The 21,877-nt window shown below is 42.6% G+C and overlaps 1 protein-coding gene across 1 annotated transcript in view; it reads right to left on the minus strand.

Moving 5' to 3' along the window:
• The window catches only part of POLR3GL (RNA polymerase III subunit GL), a 102,365-nt gene that overhangs the window by 75,292 nt on the left and 5,196 nt on the right, over nt 1–21,877 (minus strand). The gene's annotated exons all lie outside the window — the stretch shown is intronic.

A 21,877-nucleotide genomic window follows, 5' to 3' on the forward strand; every position in this document is an offset into this window, starting at 1 on the left:
CCAGAACAGCCAAGGCTACACAGAGAAACCTTGTCTCAAAAAAATAAAACAAACAAACAAACAAAAAAACCAAAAAAAAAAAAAAAAAAAGAAAAACAAACAAACAAGCGAAAACCAGGACGTATACTGAATATCAAGTGGTTCTCAGTCCTGGTTTGATTCTTCTTTGTGCTCCTTGCACTAAATCCTACCCTGAGCTTCATGCTCTTTGAAGCAGATTCCTCAAGCCTCCTTAAGCTTTTGCGGCGATAATTAACTAGTGATTAACCTAGGGTTCCAATGGTAAATGTTAAGTCTACTTGATTTCTTTAGATGCATGGGTGTTTCCTGGCTCTTGTTAGTTGCTTTTTTGAGATTCGGTGTCCTGTAGCCCAGCTGGCCTGAGCTTGTTTAGACAAGGCTATCCTTGAACTCTGGATCCTCCTAAAAATGCCGGGATTAGAGGTGTATATCACACCTGGATTTTTTCTGGGCAATTCATGGGACACCCAGGGTTCTTGTGTCCCCAGCGACATGCACTCTGAATCAGTTGCCGTCTAGAGATTATGATTTTGCCCCTGTTCCGCTCCCTGAGAATGGAGACGGGTCAGACAAGGACGGCACTCTGCTTCACGCTGGTCAGCTGGTTAGTTATAGAAAAAGGCCCACAGCGGCCCCTCTATGTACTTCATGGAAGCTATAACTTGACCAGCCTTTGAGGGATATATGATGTCTGGGGCTTGGACTGAGGTCATACTTACATTGAAAACATCCCTCAGGGATGGATTGACTGCCCAGAGTTAAGAGCACGTGTGCTCTTGCAGAGGACCTGAGTTTGTTTCCAGGCACCCATGTGGTGGCTTACTACCATCCTGATTGCAGTTCCAGAACATCCAAGGCTTTCTTCTGACTTCTGCAGGCACCAGGCATGTACATGGTACACATGCATACATATATGCAGTCAAAATATTCATACATATAGCTTAAAGATATTCATAAACATAAAGTGATTAACTTCTTTAAAAAAACATGCAAAAAGAGAGAGACGATCCCTCACCCCTTTACTTCCAGTGAGGATCCAAAGGGAAATGGGTGTTATTAAAGATGGGTTTGCCTCCTTTGTGGGGGTTATTTGTATTTTTTACTTATCTGTGTGTTGTCTATGTGAATGCAAGCCACATGTGTGGGTCTTCACTCTCAAAGGCCAGAAGAGGGTGTCAGACACCCAGGGAGTCTTAAGCCCGATGTGGGTGCTCGGAAACAAACTCAGGTCCTCTGCAAGAGCAGGAAGTAGTCTTGATCCCTGAGCATCTCTCCAGTCCCTTCTGCACCCATAAAGGGCACAGTGGGGCTGGCAGCTAGCTCAGCAGGCAAAGGTGCTTGCCACAATGCCTGACCACCTGAGTTTGACCCCCAGGATGCGTATGATGCAGGGAGCCAACCCCTGCAAGTTCTTCTCTGCCACGGCAGCAGCCCCCACCCACATCCACATATACACAGAAACAAAGAAATGTAATACTTTTTTGAAAGAGGACCTTTTTTCCCACTTATGTCATCAATTTTTAACCTTTTGGCTAAGATCAAGTGTATTATTTGTGTTCGCCTGCAAGGCTGTATCAGCTTCTTATGCACCCTCAGTGGTGGAGTAGGGCTTTCTCTAACTTTCTCAGCCCATTAGTCTTTAAAGCAAAACTACAGAAGCAACTACAGAAACAACGGTCTCTTCTCCCACGCTAGACTCTTCTTTCCTTGTTGCTTCTTTGCTCCTTCACTTGTCCATTCACTCATTCACTTAACAGACATTAAAGACCTACTATGTGCCAAGCTAGGGGACCAATAAAAAACACAACTGCTACCGTCAGAGAGCCCCAGCCTGACAGGAAAACAAAGATGCAGACAATGACAGGAAGATGGGGGCTGTGCAGGTGATGGGCGGTAGCTCACACACACGGAGGCGCACACTCCATCAGGCAGGTTGTTCGGAAGGTTCCAGAATTACCTTGTGAAGAACTAATTGATTCTTGCTTGTCATCTAAACCAAAACACTGAACAAAGTCATTTGAGGAGAAGACTGAAGCAGTTGTCCTAACATCTGCACCCACTGGGGACACACTGAACGATGAGCTTTACCCAAGACCTGAGGGAAGACAAAGGAAAAACAGCAAAAGTGAAATGACTGGAGGATGCGGAGCTCCTGACGATGGTGGGACGCCATCTGGTTTCCATGCTGCTTCTCAGAAGAGGGAGCCCTCTCCCCACAGCCCACCCTGCACATCAGGTCCCATCAGTACTAAGTGCATCCTCTTCCTCTGAGGCCCAACAAGGCAGCCTAGCTAGAGGAAAGTGATCCAAGCAGGCAGCAGGGTCCATGTCAGACAGCCCTGTTCTAGTTGTTAGAAGACCCTCATGAAGACAAAGCTGCCCATCAGCTACATATTTGTAGGGGACCTAGGTCCAGTCAACGCGTGCTCTTTGGTGGCGCATTCTCTATGAGCCCCAACGTTTCCCAGTTACTTGACTCTGTTGGTCCTATGGATTTCTTGTCCCCTCCTGTTCCCTCATCCTCCCCCAACTCTTCCACAAGACTCCCAGAGCTCCACCTAATGTTTGGCTGTGGGTCTCAGCATCTGTTCCAGTTCACTACTGTGTAGAGCTTCTCAGATGACAGTTATGCTACTTTCCTGTCTGCGAGCATAGCAGAGTAGCATTAATAGTGTGTGTGGTTGGCTCTTTCCCAGGGTGGGTCTCAAGTTGGACCCGTCATTGTTTGGCCCTTCCTTCAAACTTTGGTCTATCTTTATCCTTTTACACCTTGTTGGCAGGATAAATTTTGGGTCAATGTTTTGCCTGTTGGGCTGGTGTCATACTCACTCTACTAGTAGTCTTGCCTGGGTATAGGAAGTCTCCCTACCTCCCACTGTTAGGAGTCTGAGCTAGCGGTACCCCCATATGTTCCCAGGAGCTCACCCTATCACAGGTCTCCAACTTGCCCTGGAGATGTCCCCACACGCTGGTTCCCTTCCCTTCTTCCAGATCTCTCCCCTCGCATCCCAGCTCTCCCTCTCCCACACCTCTCCCACCTACTTCTCTCTCCTTGTTACTTAGCAATTTGGGGCCTGTGGATTGTAGAATGGTTATTCTGTATGATATGGCTAATATCAACTTATAAATGAGTACACTGTATATGTGTCTTTCTGGTTTGGGTTACCTAACTCAGGATGATCTTTTCTATTCCATCCATTTGCCTGCAAATATCACAATTGTTACATTAAAAATGTATCAGTTCAGCCTAAGATGCTAAATAAATTCACAGAGTCTGAAGAAGACAGAGTCTGAAGTGTACTTTAAAACTGCTAGCTCTAAGATGGACAGAAACTGTCCTAATACAAATCTATTCCTAACCTATGGGAAACAAACTACTCTAAACCGATATATAATACATATACCCCAAGCATGTGCTACTATGATGCTGCACAGGCCATCCTTCCCTTCCTCCTCAGTCAGCCATCTCTCTCTCTCTCTCTCTCTCTCTCTCTCTCTCTCTCTCTTTCTCTCTCTTTCTCTCTCTCTCTCCCAACTGCCAAACCTCTTCCTCCCCAGGAAGCTCTGCCTTCCACTTCCTGTCCTTCTGCCCAGCTGGTTGGCCAAACCGCTTCATTGATAGATGTTACATCCACTCAGCGTTCCTCCACACGATTTATTTGTTTTTAATAGCTGAATAGCATTCCATCATGTAAATGTAATTTTTTAATCCATTCTTCTTTTGAGTGACATCTAGGTTGTTTCCAGTTTCTGGCAATTATGAGTAAAGCTGCTATGAACATAGTTGAGCAGGTGTCCTTGCAGTATGGTGGAGCATCTTTTGGGAATATACTCACGAGAGGTATAGCTAGGTCTTTTTTATCTTTTTTTTTTTTTTGCTTATTTATTATGTATACCATGCATATCAGATCATATTACAGATGGTTGTGAGCCACCATGTGGTTGCTGGGAATTGAACTCAGGACCTCTGGAAGAGCAGTCGGCGCTCTTAACTGCCGAGCCATCTCTCCAGCCCATAGCTAGGTCTTGAGGTAGAATGATTCCCAACTTTCTGAGAAACTGCCAAACTGATTTCCAAATTGGTTGTAAACGTTTGCACTCACAACAGCAATGGAGGATTTTTTTTTTTTTTGCTCCACACCCTCTGCAGCATGTGCTGTCACTTGAGTTTTGGATCTTGGCCATTCTGAGGGGTGTAACATGGAATCTCAGAGTCCTTTTGATTTGTATTTCCCTAATGCTTAAGGAGGTTGAGCATTTCTTTAAGAGCTTCTCAGCCACTAGAGACCCCTCCCTCTATTGAGAATACTCTATGTAGCTCTGTCCCTCATTTTAAGTTAGGTTATTTGGTTTGTTGGTAATTAATTTCTTGAGTTCCTTATGTGTTTTGGATATTAGCCCTCTGTTGGGTTTAGGGATGGTGCAGATCTTTTCACAATCTGTAGGCTGCTATTTTGTTTTATTAACAGCATCTTTTACCTAACAGAAGCTTTGCAGTTTCATTAGGTCCAATTTATTAGTTGTTGATTTTAGTGCTTGAGCTGTTGGTCCTAACCCTAACCCTAACCCTTCAGGAAGTTGTCTCCTGCGCCAGTGAATTTAAGGGTTTTCCCCACTTTTTCTCTATTACATTTATTATATTCGATTTTATATTAAGGTCTTTGATCCATTCGGACTTTAGTTTTGTCCAGGGTGGAGAATATGAATCTATTTTTATACTTCTACATCAAATACTTTATTCTGATGCCAAAAGATCTTTAATTAAGTCTTCAACTCAAATTCTTTTTGATGTTGTTTGTTGGGGTTTTTTGTTTTGTTTTGTTTTTGTTTTGGCTTTGGTTTTTGCTTGTCTGTGTTTTCTTTCTTTTTTCAGTTCCTTCTTTTTATTAAATCATACTGTTTGTCTGTGTTTTCTGAGTTCTCCTCCTAACTGTCTCTCAACTGTCACCAACTGTCTCTTCTTCTCACTCTGCTAGGTCAGTTCACTGTCAACTGTCTCTTATTTTCATTCAATCTCTTTTCTTCTCTCAAGCCCCACTCTACCTTCTTTCTTCTTGCACCAACTGTCTTCTCTGAGCCTGCTCTTCTGTTTGGTGATTCTGCCTCTGCCCAGTCCCACCACACTTGCCCTGGTAAGAGGCAGACAAGAGACGCCCACCACCAGGGAGGTCAGTTTGCTCACAAGAATCCAACCTAAGGTGAGAAGCCCCAGGTCTCATTGCATAAAAAAGAGCTCTTCTTTGTTTTGGGCATAACAAAAGTCAGGGCCTCCTTTCTGTAGAGGAGTGATGGTCTGGGTAAAGTGATACTCCTGTCTAACCTGCCAGAAGAAAACAATTTGTCACAATTCCCCGGAGGTCTCAATCTACTCTCTCATAACACAAGTAAGTCACCCACCCCAGTGAATGACTTTCCTCTCTTTCCTTCCCTGACTTAGTGCTTCCCAGCTTTGGGTGCTCTGTGCTTAGCTGGGTGCAGGGAACAGATGCTGAGATGAGCCGGCCCTGTCGCTCTTGGCACATCCTAGGCCTCTACTCTTCCCCACAGCAGCCAACAAGTCTGCTCGGTAGTCTTGAGGTGTTTAGATAATTTATATTCCATGGCTTACCAGAGCAGGTGCTCAGACAAGGTCCCAAAATAACTGAGTCCTCCTTTTCCTTTTAGAATTGGTCAGCGTGCCTGTCTCCATGCCGCATGCCCGCTCTCTGCCTGTCTGCCCGCTGGCCTGCCTTGTTTGCATTCAAGACAATGGCTCACTCTGCCTGCGAAGCTGGTTTGAACTTGGGGGAAACCTCCAGCTTCAGTTTGCCAGTGACCTGAATTACTGGCATTTGCCACTGCTAGAATGAAAAAATTTAAATGTAGTATTGAAGCAAAAATTTCAAGGGACTCTCAAAAGCAACCAAATACAAAGTCATTAAATTCAAGGTATCCAGACCGTGTCACCCACAGTTTCTTACAGAGCTCTTAAAAGATGAAGGTCTGACTTTCAATAAGTTTTGAAGAAACAGACATTATTTAAACTATACTTTTATAAGATAGGGTGGCAGGACAGAAAAAGACAGCAGTCATCACATGGGATTCTGTTACCTCAGCAGAGGAAGTGGGTCCATGGAGGCAAAAAACTGAAGACACCGACAAGGACAGGCAACAGTCTCTGTGGTGCTCAGTGCTCCAGACTTCAGAAGCTGCCCACCAGCTGCCTGCCTCACTGGGAAGCTCCAGTCTCACACTTGTGAGGCTGACGTAGATGCAATGGAGACCACTTCTACACATGTCTGCTCCAAGTCAGGAACCTCTGGTGACTTACCTGGCCCTTTCACTGTGCTGTTTTTCCCAAGATGCTTGACAGATGATGTGCTTGGGACTACTTCATCCGAGGCTCCCTCTCCTAAAGGAGGCGGGCTGGAGTTTGCGGTTGGTGTTGGAGTTTGAGCTGCCTTTGATGTTAATGGTGCACCAGGTCCTGCCTCCCCACTTTTGCTTTCTTCAGAACCATACACACGCCTGAATGGAAGACAGCCCCAGCTGAATAATCCTGATTTTGTCAAGATGTCTCTTATGTCTTCCCAGAAGGCTCCCTGCTGTGCAAGTTCCTCTTTTTTCTTGTTCAGGAAGCTGAAAGGATTTAGGTTAATACTTCAAATCTCAGAAGAAAAGTCTTGTCTGCACTGAGATGAGCAAACTGTAATTCTCCTGGTATCTCAGCATAGGGTCAATAAACTTGGGTGTCGGAAAACAACCCCTCCCCCTTACTCAGTTGTCTTTGGCTGTCTTCAGTAACTAACAGCTTATTCTCAGTCTTCTCAGCACCCACCCCACTTTGTGTGCTGGCGGGGGGGGGGGGGCTTGTGTAAGTGCAAGTGCATTTATGTGCAAGTGAGTGTGGAGCCTCTTCAATGAAGCACAGAGTCCACTGAACAGCACGATACAGTCCTGGGAATAGGCTGAGTAGCTGCACACACTCCCCTGTCTTCCTGCTCCTCACGCTGACCCTCTCTGCCTGGTGTTGCTCATATTTGATGGTGTATTTTTTTTAGGGATTCCCCCTTCAGTGTCTCAACCCTCTTGAACACTGTATGCATAGCCTACAACACAAAACTGGAATGGAAAATTAGAACAGTTCTAATGTCAGAAAAGAGAGAAAGAAAACAAGTTGGGAGAGGCAGCAGCAGCTCATGTACAACTTGAACCCCATGCCCGCCATCCCTCGCCTCTGTCCTGCTTTGCTGAGGCAGCACCAGCCCAGCCTCCACCCAGTGTCAGGATGTGTGGCTTCTCTTAGAGTAACTCTGCTCAGGAGATATTTGGTCAGACACATAGACAGCAAGGCCCACCTTGAGGAAGTTTGGTCGTCTACTGGCAGCACTGTTTCCTTGTGTGGGGACTTTGCTGAGTTTTTCTAGGTACAGTCTAAAGGAACAGAGCAGAGTGACTAAGACGTGAAGAAAAATTCCACATGCCTAAGTGATGCCCTGAGGAAATGTGGCCTCTGCATCTGGGCTCCAGAGAGGGACACGGAGAAGTGCCGCATCCATTTCTGTCCCGGTGCCTGGACAGAGAAGTGTCCACACTCTTCTATTAGACTGGCAACATCAGCTGCGGAGAAGCAGAGCTAAGCTATCATGGTGCATACTTTTCTTCCATGCTGTCAGAAGTCAGCAGATGGAATTAGTAGACCCAAGGAGCCCCGAGGAACTGGTCACATTCCTGAACTTTAAAAGAGAAAATGAAGGCATTGGTCTCCTTCTTCCATTACCAACCACAATATGGATTTTTGCTCACACAGCACCTTTGTGTATTGTCTCTCAGCAGGGCACAACCTCCCCTCAGAGACCATGAGGTAATGGTGGGAGACACTGAGGATTCTAGGGGGAGTAGTGCTGTGGACACCCATGGGTACTGCTAAGCTACTTCAACCTTCACATCAGACTAAGAATTAGGAAAGATTCATGACCTTGTCAGAAATTCTGCTTGGGAGGAAGGTGTGATCATAAACTCAGTATGACAAAATGATATCAGGGAAGACACATAAGTCCCTGGTGAGAGTGATTTGTCTCTGGATGGAGGAGGAAATGAGGGGGAGCCTTATTGTGCTCTCAAGAAGAATGCCTTCACTTTTCAGAATACTATCTGTGGAAAACAAAATGGAACCCCTGTACTAGGAGTTGCACGACCTGGGAAATGCAATCTTGAAAAATGTCATACTTGTGGTCATGTCTAATCCTGAGCTTTCTCCTTCTCTGTGAAACAGGAAGGCGATGTACCTACTCAGTACACACAGTCTTCTAAGGATAAGGGAAGTCATGTCCCAGAAACCCCCTCCCTAGTGCCTGAGCTCCTGAGACCCATGTGCATTTTTTTTAGGTTCTGCTTCACTCAACTCAGGGATGCACAGGACTGTTGAGATTTTACCAACATTCACTTCATCGAACACACAGCACTCTCCTCACTGAGGCTGTAAGAGTCCTTAGCTGGAGACAGCTTTTCAATCTTTTTATTATTCTGCCTCCCCAAGTATGATGATCAGCTTTGAAAAAGGCTTTATGTGACAAACCACACTGACTCCATGTGCTCTATAGTCCTTTGATAACTGTGTCTCTGCAGGGAAGGCTAACCCCTTACAGGACTCAAGCAGCTACAGCAGGATCTGGGCTGTTTCTGGCTGCTTGAGGGGAAATGGGGAATTCAAGTCACTCAGCATCTGGACACACCCTGCTTCTCTGTCAAACTGTTTTTAAAAATTGGGCACATGGGCAAAGGATCAAGAACTAAATTTCCTACTCATGAAATTCTTTTTTTGTGATACTGCCACCTTGGGTCCTCTTGTTTTTTATAAGTAGGAAAAACACGTATTTATGAACTTTCAGAAATCTGACTAGCCATGACATTGTCAAGTTCAGTGACTGTCAGCAAATGTGAGGAACATGAACAGGAGAGCAGCATGGGTGAGGGAACAGTCCCAGGAAAGGAGACAGAAGCTGCAGGGTCTCACATGGGGAATTTATGGTAGATAATAAAGGCTTCTTCATGTTGTCCACATTTATCCATGTCAGCTGCCATTTTGAAGAAGTATTTTCTCAGGCTCATGTAAGTTACCCTGAAATATTTTTGTTGATTTCAATGTTCTGACCTATAGCTTAATTTAAGGTTTGGAGCCACTCTTGGGGATGTAGACAAACATCATCGTCTCCTCAGATGTTCTAACATAGAAAAGAGAAGACAGGAAACACCAAAACCCATCTCCTGCCATCTTTCCATCCTGCTATTCTGGCCAGCTAGCTCACGGTGTGTGTGTGTGTGTGTGTGTCTCCCAGGACTCATGTGCAAGCATGTTCATACATGTGTGACAAACATCTCACTAAAGATATTGGAACAGATAAAACACCACTTGTGATTTAGTTCAATAAGTGTAGTGACCAATCAAGCATGGGATCCTGTTACTATGGTAGTAAAACGGTAGCGTCGGAACTAGGTGTGTTTGTGCCCCATGAAAACATAATGCAATGAAGCTCTCAGGCAGTATTTATGTTAGGACCGGTTACTAAAGACAGCCTATTTATTGAGGTTAGCACAATAAGACTTTACGTAGCTATATGTTTTGGGGTCACACTGGAGGACTGTGCATACGCATAGACCCAACACTGACAAGATACCCTGGTATCACCAAGACTATTTGGGAGCAGCTTAGCTGGGAGGACCCCCTATTCATGTCTTCCACAATCCAATCCCAGCTAGAAGTACGAGGCTCTGTGATAGGGTGCCCTTGGTAATTTAGTTAGTAGACACGATGCTCAAGTCTTCAGGAGCATTTTAGTGACAATGAGGAAGGAAAGATCAGTTCCTGCTGTTGAAGGACTTTGGAGACTAAAGCTGAGAAGAGGCAGAAGGTATTAAAACCCTTGACGACGGTGAGCACCTTGGACCATCGCACAAGCTTGGCTCGAGTGTTTCCTGCGAATCAGGGTATTTGAGAGCTGAAGTGCAACGTATTCTGAAGACTAACTGGTCGCAGTATTGACTTATTTCCTCTGATCCCACTGACAATGCCAAGAAAAAATGATATATGATCCCTTGAGTTCACTAGTTTAAACACAGAAAAAGACACTAGGCTTTTAAATTAGCCAGGTTATTGCTTGCAAATTACATGTGTTTGCAACTTCAATGCTACCACATTTTTTATTAGTACAAGGTCCTTTGTTATCTGGACACTTTTGCTGTCTGAGGACCTGAATATCACAAGGTTCCCTCCTGCTACTACCTAAGCAAGTAGCTAGGAAGATCCTTTGCTTCTCAAGGAATTAATGTTAATTCATGTTAATGTATGCATTGCTAAAATAAGGACCACTATAGCTCTGAAGATACAGGCTTTTCCGTCTACAAGTCAGTGGTTGAGGCAGGATGATAGTCACAAACTCCATTGTATAATGAACACTTAAAAACAATTTTAATTGAAAAACCAGCAAGATTAAATTGTTGCTTTTTCCCTATGGATGTAAAATGAAGAAAGATTCAAGATGTCAGTGGTTGTAGACACTTTATGCACTATGGAAAACTCCAAGGAGCCTGAGAGACCCATGAAGGCTGAGAGGAGAGACACTGGAGCAGAGAGTGAGTATGCAGAGCACACACTATGTCTAGAATAACAAAAAAAATGGCAGATTTATGATAATATACTCTTAAAAAGTGGGCTCATGAAATTGGAAAAGAAGAGATCTCTGAGCAGAGCCCCATGCATGGGGCAGAGAGAAGTGAAACTAGAGTTACTTCAGCTTGTAACTGTGGAGATGGACAGGCGTTCATTTTCTGGATTGGGCCCCCTGAAATGACCTCCATAGTCTGTGTTGTAGCTGGAGCCATGGTTGTGGTTATGGTCCTTGCCTCAGCCAGAAATCATGTGGAAGCCCATGACCTCTCAGGCCCCACATCAGAATAAGCAGTACATATAGAAAGCCATTGAAGAGATTCATTAAAATTGGGATAAAAATGCTGATTTGTAGTGCTTCAGGAATGCTGGTTCTTGGCTGGTGGTGAGGATGAGGAAGGACTCAGTTATCGCTTAGGGACAGGGCACTGAGATTTCGTCCATGCTTCAATGTGTATGTGAACAAAACAGATGGGAATCGATGCGTTGTATAAAAAATGTTTTAGTGGGACACGATGGTGGGAACGTGGAACTGGGAGCAATGGAAAACTAGTAGAAAGTACACTGTATTAAATTCCCAAATAACCAATAAAAAGAAAATATTGGAAAAATGAACAATGACTTTTAACATGCATAAAAGATTCATTTAAAACTGGTCAGAGTTTTATTTTATAGGGCATGCTTTCCAGGAAATCAGCATGTATTAGAGGATGCTAGCCATAAGCTAGTGGTGACCCAGCTACCTCAGCCCCCTGGTGCTCAGCTTGCAAACCTGAATAATCAGCCTTGGCAGTGACTCTACTTTTAGAGAGATTGTCAGGAGGACCTAAGCAGGGAACACAGTTGCTCCTGTGTCCTAGACATACAAAACAGCTCCGTTTCTCTGCCCTAAACGTCCAGTTCTACCTGTAAACCCCAGATCCAGCATGGTTGCACACTGAGCCCTGGTCAGCAGAGGCAATCCTCCTCCTGGAGGGTTGGCAGATGTGAAAGCCAGTTCCCCTCACATCCCAGCATTACTGCTGAACAGCAGGGACATTCAAATGCTAACGTGGAATGACAGTGGAGGGTGGCTGCCACAGTGAAGCCTCTTGTCTCAGTGCTTCTGTCTAACCCCCAGCTCTGCCTCTGCTTCTGTGGAGTAGCTCTCGGAACTGCCTGTGTGCTTCCTCTGCACTGTCCTCCCCTAAACACTCAGTATCTCAGTTGTTTCATTATCCCACTGTGGACTGTGAGGATCCATTTAGGGAGAGAGGAGTTGCTCTGTCTAAAATCATAAACCCAGATTTTCAGGGCTAAAACTGATGCTATGGTGTCCTATTCTTATTCAGTACTTCCACGCTGACTAGACTTCTTAAAATATATGTGGAAATTGAATGGAAGAAAAATTTTAATTTCTCTCCGTACTCGAAATTGTTGTGAGCGTAATATGAACACAGTAATGAGATTCAGATAAAGGGATTTGAACAACAAAAAAGAGAGAAAAAAGGTGTGTGTGTGTGTGGGGGGGAGAAGCAAGTCAGTGAGCAGGGTTATTTTTTTAATATTTATTTATTTATTATTCATTATATATGAGTGTTTTATCTGCAGAATAGGGCATCAGATCACACTATAGATGGTTGTGAGCCACCATGTGGTTGCTGGGAATTGAACTCAGGACCTCCGGAAGAGCAGGCAGTGCTCTAAACCACTGAGCCATCTTTCCAGCCCCGAGCAGGGTTATTTTTAATTAAAAAAAGGGGAGGATATGAACAATCTCTGGTGTGAGAAACAAACAAACAAAACCCCACATGTCCAGGATCAGAAATATTGGAAACTGAGGGAAATGAGTTTATTCAGCATCATAAGGATCTCAAGGCCATGGCTAGGAGTGGTGCCCTAAAGCTACACTGGTCGTCTACCCAAGACTTCCTGAGAACCAAGCACAGCAAACTCCTATGAATTAGAGATGCAGAACGGACTTGTCTGTTCTCTATAGCTGTATAATTCCTTTCAGTTATGTCATTTTTACTGTGTCTAGTGAAGAAAGTGACTGTGAAGGTGAGACAGCAGCTTCAGCGTGAAAGCCAATCCTGCAGAGACTTAGGGTCGCCATGATTTCTACACCTCATGTGTTCTCCAAAGCTCAGAGGAAAATAAAGGCCCCAGCACTGTCCCTCAGCCCTCTGATCCCCTTTAGCAGCATGTACCTAGGAAGAAATCTGTTTTTTTTTTTCCGGAATAATTTTGACATTGTGGCCAGATCTACCTTATAATTCACAATCATCCTAAAATTTCCATGAACCAGCACCAGTGTCTCTGCTCAGCCCACCTAGGTGCTGACATTTCACTCTTGAGCCCAGACATTCAGCCCAGGCTCGTCACTGGAATGGATATTTTGTTATGGAGACAATAAATTAGATAAAACAGAAGGTTACATGGTACGACCAGTCCTCTAAAAAAGAAATCAAAGATTCCTCTCTTCTTAAAGTGTGAAGATACAGAAGGAAATCGTCATCTTTGAACATTTTCTTACACCCGACATTTGACTCTCTGCATCTACAACTCTTGGAAAACATTTAATGATTTAAATAATTTTTAGTTTGTGGTTTAATAAACAGAAATGTCATCTGTTATGAACTGGTTGAAATGGATGCTATTTTCTTATTTCATACATTAATATGCTAATTAAATTTACCCTATGTAATGTATAAAGGGTGAGGTTTGGGAACACATCTATAATCCCAGAATTTATAGTGAATATTGTAATCTTATTTATGAATACATACATGTTCATGAAAATGTTAATAAACTGAAATTTATTTATTTACCAAGTCTTGTGCAGAAGAAGAAAGAAAATTGAGTAGGAAGAGGAGGAGAAGAAGGAGAAATCAATGGTGTCCTTACCTAGGTCCTCGGCCAAATCTAACATGATAGTGTCAAAAAGTATAATGTAATATTTCACTTCTCAAAGATCTTTTAAGAAAAATATTCCTCATCTTGTTTGTTTGTTTTTGTTTTGTTTTTTGAGACAGGGTCTCTCTGTGTAGCCTTGGCTGTCCTGGACTCACTTTGTAGACCAGGCTGCTCTCGAACTCACAGCGATCCTCTTGCCTCTGGCTCCCGAGTGCTGGGATTAAAGGCGTGAACCACCATACCCGGCTCTCCTCATCTTGTATAGTAAGGTATTATTTAAATAATTCTTATGTCTCCATGAAGATTTTAATCACCATTTGAATTATACAGTAACTAATTTCTTTTGAATTTTTAGCACTTAACATCTTATCAAACTTCCTTTGCAGGGGTGAACAGGCAAGAATAAGCTTCAGTGAGTTTTAAAACAATCATAGCTTTTGTCCTATGTCTAAAATTGTCATCATTATGAGCTCCTAGATTGTAGGCTGTTACTATTTGGCTGTCTGAAGAACAGTCTCCATTATAACAAGTGCCAACCAGAGAGTGTTCTTGGGATTAAGACTATTGTACAAAGATTGAGGAACCAAAATGGGAGAAATAAAGAGATTAGATAGATAGACGATAGATAGATAGGTAGGTAGGTAGATAGATAGGTAGATAGATAGATAGATAGGTAGATGGATGGATGGATGATAGAAAGAGCTTGATTTGATTGAACAGGGAAATATGAATCTATGAGAATAATATGACTTGTTCAGTGTTGGACTTAAAGCTTAGATTTAAATCAAATGTCATTTCACGTCCATCCATATGATTACATACTCCTGCAAGACACAACATGATTTCAAAGATATCACAGTCTCCTGAAGCCACACCCCAGCTGGGGACCATGAGGCTCTGGATGACGCTCCCTAGTTCATCAGCGACACTGTAGCACACTGATGTTTGACTCTCAGTGACTAAAGATGGTGGACATTTCCACACATTTATGAATGCTTGTATTTCACTTTTTGAAAATTGCCTTTTCAATTTGTTTGTACACTTTTATCTTGATTATTTGGTGTTTTGTTTCTTTCATGTGCTTCATAGGTTCTGGTGTCAGAATTACAACTTACTTTCAGACCCTAGTCTTGAAAAACTTCTATGCTGATATTTAAGCATCATGTGAGGTTGCAAAAATGTAAAATAAAGGATGAAAATCTGAACCTGTAAAATCAAGGTGAACAGAGAAAAAGAAAACATAAAGAAAGGTTGAAAACCTAATGGTGTGAGTTTATTTCTCAACTATGCTCTTGTGAATATTTTCCTTTTTAAAATATTACATAACATTTTTGAAAGAAGGAAACATGATTTCTTATTTAAAATATGTTAATATTTAAAATAATTATTTGGTATTTTGCAGAAATATACGCTCAAGAAATGTAACACTTTTGATTGATGGAAATTTAAGAGTATTTTATTCAACTTTTGCTTCACACTGATAAAAACTTACATTGTATATTGCTATTCATTTTTTGCCTTATGTATTGTATGTTATATATTGACAAAATATTATATATTGAATGTTAGTAGAAACTTAAGATCATTTTGTTCAATGTTTATTTAATGTATTATTCATGTGTCACTCATTTGAAAAGGTAATGGATTGTACAAGAAGGGAGGCAGGGACCACTGACAGACCTCAGAGGCTGGACTCTGGTTTTCTGCAGGCAGATCTGTAGCTTGCTGGTCAGCCACTTCTGTCTGTTTGCCCTTTGCTCCCCTCTTCCCTTTTGCTTGCACTTTTTTTTTCTGATATATATCCCCCCTCACCCCGCCCCCCGGCCTTTTTCAGCTTTGCATCCACCTTAGCATGGGCGGGCTTGGCCGACAGGCTCGCTTGGGCTCCGCCTTCGCAGCTCTAACCTTCTGCTTGGGCGTCTTGGCGGTGCGGGCTGGGAGACGCGTATGGTGCCAGTCTTCATCCCTTAATGTTTAATCACTATTGGATCCCATGGGGATGTGGCTAGGTAAGATGTCTTAAGCTATTTTGCTGTGCTTGATAACCTCTTCTTAGGGTCTGTAAGAAGTTCTAAGGGATTTGACACTGGGTTATGGAGATTTGCATGTATAAACTTACCTCCTAAGACCAAACATTTTATGTTTATGGGATGAGGGAAGATCCAGCTAAGCATTTTCAGTGCTTCACTTTGTGTTACGCTACATTAACTGATTTGTTAAGAGGCAAATTATGTTTAAGAGGTTTTTAAAATTTTTTTTAGAAAATGAGTTTTGAGCTAGTTGATGTAGATTGTTGTTTTGGAGGTTTGGCAAGGAGAAATACAGTGGAGGTGGCACGGGACACACACACACACACACACACACACACACACACACACACACACACACATACAGATATAGCTATAGATATAGACATCTGTAATGAAATACCTACTAGTGTAGTAAGTCATTCTGGTTCCTGACTCGCCATGGTTCTGTAGCACCCACTGCCACAGTTTCCCTCAGGCTTTGCTCCACAGTCAGGTTGTTACAAGTTTTCAGAATAAAAATTTTCAGTTTGAATTGTATCTTTGCCTCCAACCCTCCCCACATGGTCTTGCATATCATGAGAAAGAAACTTTACATTTTATCATGAATTTTGAATATACTTGACTTTGAATGAGGGAAAATTTTTGTAAGTAAGTAATGTAGTAGAAGTTAAAGAGCTAGACACCTTTGATTATACTTAGCCACCTTAATTTATATGTAACTCTTTTTAGTATAAAAAATTGAAAATAACCTGAGATGTAATAGTAACAAATAAATGGGGTGTTAGATAATATCTGGTGCCCTTCACAGTATGTACAAAGGCTTTCCCTTGATATATTTTGATATTAGCCCTTATTTATTTATTTATTTATTTATTTATCGAGACAGAGTTTCTCTCTCTCTCTCTCTCTCTCTCTCTCTCTCTCTCTCTCTCTCTCTCTCTTTTTTTTTCCAGAGCTGAGGACCGAACCCAGGGCCTTGCGCTTGCTAGGCAAGCGCTCTACCACTGAGCTAAATCCCCAACCCGAGACAGAGTTTCTCTATGTTATCTTGGCCATCCTGGACTCGCTTTGTAGACCAGGCTGGCCTTGAACTCACAGCGATCCATCTGCCTCTTTCTCCGAGTTCTGAGATTAAAAGCGTGTGTCACCACTGCCTGGCATTTTTCTTATCCTACATTGTCCTCAGTTCCTTTGTCCATTTCCTTGCATTTCCATATCCATCAACCATTTTCCTTGTACTTATCTTCATGACCCTGAGTTTTGAATGTTGTATGTTATTTAAATTGCTCTTTTTAGAGGATACAGCTATGGTTGTGATTGGCATTTAGTACTTTTAAATTTTTTTTGTAAATAATTTGTTTTGTGAATGAGACCAAAAGAAATTGGAATTAGGGTGCTGGATGTCTTTTGCCCTGCATTTTTTTTAGCCTAGGAGGCTTGTATTCCAAGCTAACAAGTTAGGCTGCCTATCTTTTGTATGAAGGGTTCGGAATTCACTATAGGGCTCAGATATTGGGGTGCAGCATCCTACTAGACCCAGTTCTGGTCTAGGCTGGCAGCAAGAATGCTGGGAGGGCAGCCTGACAGTTGGAGCTGTGAAGGAGAGATAAACCTGTTTTTTATGATCCCAAGTGTGGGATCAGAATGGTCTTGTGAGAGAACAGGTGAGGTTAATCCACTAGAAGACCAACCACCTCGTGCAGGAACTTGATTGTTGCCAGCTGAAAAGATCCCGTGAACAGACTCTGGGAGGAGATATGTAAATGAGCCCAGAACTGGAGGCGGGGCCTTGGGAGACTTGGGATAGTTTTGGCTGTTCAAAGCTCCACTTTGAGATGCTCCCAGAGAGAACCGCTCGAGGGAAGGCTTCCGGGCTCCTGCTGACTTTCCGGGCTCTGGTTACTCCAGGTTCAAGCAGAAGAAATCCTGCTGATTACACCAGGAGAATCATTCCTCGGAACTGATATCCTTACGGTATTGTTGTGTTCTTTAATCCTATTTTCCTATTGTTTTGGTTAGTCGGGTATATAGGTTCAGTTAATAAGTTGTAATAAAATATATTGGTTAAGAGAACTGAGCTTACAGAGCTGTGTGGTCTGTAACTTGAGAAAGTACACTAAAAACCAGGAGAGTGTCAAGGAAGAGAAAAAATCTGGGTGGTCCTTGAAAAGGTTTGGGGAACCATGTGACTGGAACTGAGGGGTAGTGGGTGGGTCTTTATGAATATGCACCATTTCCTTCTGTGGATGGGCGGCATGTGGGGGCAGGTTGTTTACAGAAACCCAACAACTCTTCTCAGACGCAGTTTCCTGGCTGCGGGCCTGGGAGAAAAACGCAGCCCTGCAGCCCTGGACCCTCCCTGGTCAGAAGGGAATGCGGGATGGGAAATGGAGGGAGAGGAGCAGCGTGATTTCCTCAGCTGCAGGGGTTTTTTGTTTGTTTGTTTGTTTTTTGTTTTGTTTTCGAAACAGGGTTTCTCTGTGTATCCTTGGCTGTCCTAGTCTTGCTTTGTAGACTAGGCTGGCCTTGAACTTACAGTGATCCACCTGCCTCTGCCTCCGGCTCTTAAGTACGCCAATATCACAGTTCTGTTGAGGATATCTTACCATTGTCAGGAAGGGTGTTTATTGTGAGTTTTTTTTCTTCTGTGGTTGCCAGAATAATTTTCATAAAATCATCTCTTGGAGCATTTGCAGTATGTGTATTTAGATACCAGGTTCACTGCTACAGCAGTTATAAATCTCCTCAAATTAAAATTCACCCATGCTTTCTTAGCTCCCCTGTTCCTCTATTTTCCTATTCAAGAGTGTGTCCTTTGTCCTGGGGAATAGGCATCCACAGAAAGCTTTGTACAACTTGGTAATATGTGGAACCAGTGCAGATATGATTGAATCAGAAAATATACTTTATAAAGCACCATAGTTGTGGTTGAAAACATTAACAGATGGGATGTGAGTACAGCATTCAGAACTGTGTCTTCAATGCTTAGTTATTAATGTTATACCTTGGGTCTGATGAAAACTGAAAATCTGACTGCTCCAGCGTATGGTTGAGGTTTATTCTATGCTGTGTTCATCCTGAGATTCCTGGGAGAAAAACCAGTTTCACTACTTGAGCAGGTACTATTATAAATAGTAAATATTGACCAAGAAATGGACTGTGGTCAAGAACTACTGGGGCTTATGAATACAAACCTATATGCCACCATACTTTCCCATGTGGCTTTGTTATTTTTATGATATTTTCTCTTTCCTTCATGGTTATCCTTTAGGCAGGTGTTAGCATCTTTCAGTTTTGTTCCAATAAAGTGCTTTGCACCTCTTTCCCATGGGCAGGTCTCCCACTGCTCAGCCAGATCTGCTCACCTGTGAATGACAACTAAGAGCCCTAGATAGTGAGGACAGAGATTGTAGCAAAGGATCCAGGTACATTAGACAGATTGAGCATGGTGTGGGTGGCTCTGAAGTGACAATAGAACCAGGACATGAAGTTGATTTTGCAAGATTTTATTTCATTAATGATTTTGCAAGATTTTCACTGAGAATAATGTTAGATGCGGTAAAATGGATTTCCCATTATAAGCAGTACATTAAACAATCAGTAGTTCCCTGTATTTGATTAGTTTTGAGTCTCTGAAATAACTGTTGCCCATTGAAAACAAAGTCTCTGACCTTGACTGAAAGCAGGCCTGGCCTTGGGTGTGAACTGAGCCATTTGCGTGTGTAGCAAATGTCATAGTGGATTCCTTTTGAGGGCCTGTGACCTTCCTTATTATTTGCTTTGGTCAGGTTCCAAGTGTAATCTATGTATTTTTCCCCCTGTGCAATTACCTTCATATTGAACCATAAAATATTTTGTTACTAAAAATAGTCTTGCCAGTATGGCTCCAGTGGGCATGTCTGACAGATTTGGATTGTAGCACACAGGATCCAAATTGGGATGTGACCACTGATGACTCTGCCCTTTTCCTTAGTCTGCATAGCTATTTTTGACTACTATTTAGTCCAAGATATCTGAAGAGAGTGTGAGTGGTTAGATTGTGGTTCTTCTCCTCCTCCTTCTTTTTTATTTTTTATTTTTTTATTTTTATTTTTTTCAAGATAGGATTTCTCTGTGTAACCTTCTCTGTCCTGGACTCGCTTAGTAGACCACACTGGCCTCGAACTCACAGTGAACCGCCTGCTTCTGCCTCCTGAGTGCTGGGATTACAGGCGTGCGCCACCACTGTTGGGCTGAGTTGTTGTTTTTGTTGTTGTTTTCCTTTAAGGAGATCCAGTTGCTTTCTTACTCTATTGTCCCCTTAAATTTTTCTCTGTCAGAGAACCGTGTACTCACTGATGCACTGTGTTGAGTTAGTCCTGGTTAGAGTGGAATTACTCCAGTTGTCCTTTCTCACACTGTTGCTTTAGCTTTGTGTCTGACTGTATTCTTCTGAGGTGTGTTCCTTCTGTCCTCATACCTTGAGAGGTTTTCTACTGAGAAGATGTCATTTTTTACCACAGGGCTTTAATGTATCTATTGACATAGCCATTTTCCTTCTCTCACTGAGTCTACATATTTGATGTCTTACATAGATTCGTCTGTAGGTGTTGAAACAGCCTTGCACTCTTGTGAACTCAAATTTTCCATTTCTGTGTTATTTAGAGATGATCTCTGTGTCTGTGTAGATTCTGGCAACTGCTCTATGATTTTTTTATTTTTTGCATATATTTGTGTGGGCTCACCTGCTTTGTGCTTCGAGGTAAAGCCAGCTTTGCATGAGGACTTTCTATTGTTCTTTTTTTGTGTTTTATGCAGTGCTCTCCTTTTGGCATTAGTATAAGGTTTGTCAATGGAAAGGAGAATTCCATGATAATCTGTCCAGTCCTCAGACACAGTTGGTGAAAACTCTTACTGCTTCAGTCTCAGCAGCTGCTTGCTGTGTGTTGTAGTTGTATCATGTAGGAGGCTGATTTGGTCACTTGTTTCTAGGAACTCATCATGTCTTCTTCAGTTGTGGTTTATGTGTGTACGACTTTCCACAGCACTGCACAAGGTAGCACTGAAGTCCTTGTCAAATCTTGCAGTATCCTCATGTTAGCTCTACTTCTAATACATATAAATTCACTTTTCCAGTTTGAATTAGCTGAATGATGCTTTGCTAGTACTTTAGTCTCTGCACTGAAACCGTTCTGTTATGTTGAATCACTGTACTATCTTTGAGTCTAGTCTCTATCTAGTTCATTAATCTCTGCATAGCCTTGCCATTTTCTTTCTACATACTATTTCAGATTGACTTGTTTTCATGCTTGTAAAGCCCTCAGGCACATAACTCTGGGCAAATATCTTTCATAACCTGAGCCTCTTGCTGCCAAACTTCTTGTCTTCTCTTTGTCACTTCTGTGTGATTGTCTTTTCTGAGCTGTCACTCCTCTGGTGCTCTAAGAAAGCGTCCTTGGAGCTCCATCATTTCTGACTCACTGTTCATTGACTTAAGAGTCCACAGTAGCTACTTAAGGAACCATTACAGGACAGGAGATGGGACTCAGCAGTCAAGGGCAGTGGTTGTTCTTGCAGTTTCCAGGTTCAGTTTCCTGTGTCTGCCTGGGGACTTGACATCTTTCCAGAGCTCAAGTTCCATAGGGTCTGTTACTCTCTTGATCTCTTTCAGTTGTCTTATTGCTCTAGGCAGAAATTAAATAAAATATTGAATAGATGGGAGAAAGGACAGCCTTGTGTTGTCCTTGATTTTAGTGGAACTGTTTTGAGTTTCTCCCCATTTAATTTGATGTTGGCTACAGGCTTGCGGCAGATTCCCTTTATTATGTGTTGGAGGTGGGTCTGGTGTATTTTGATGCTAATTACTGTTTGCCAGCTTGTATCTTGCCTAAGAGCCTAACCTGTGTGGCCAATAAAAGGCCATCACCCCTGGGCAGTGCAAATGGGATGGGCGTGGCTAAGGTTCCCGGGCTTTGGGGAGACTGAGATACTGAGAGGAGAGGTGGAAGAAAGCAGCGCCTTGGGTTGTATGAAGGAGAAAGATATGGCCAGCGTGGATGGAAATTTGGTCCAGATGCTGAAAATTAGCAAGTATTTGGGATTATGGGTGGGAGGTAGCTTGATAGAAATTATTAGAAGCAGATGTCATGAGAAGTCGTTTATGGATTTGATATCTCCCCTGCCCAAGGTTAACTAAGGCTATTTTAAAATATAACAGGTGTCTGTGTCTTGACTGATTGCTAGCAGGTTAGAAAATAATGCTGTAATGATAATTATAGGCCTAATACTGATAAATTAACCACAACAG

Source organism: Acomys minous, assembly GCF_964271855.1.
Source record: "Acomys minous genome assembly, chromosome: 19".
NCBI classification, from domain to species: domain Eukaryota; kingdom Metazoa; phylum Chordata; class Mammalia; order Rodentia; family Muridae; genus Acomys; species Acomys minous.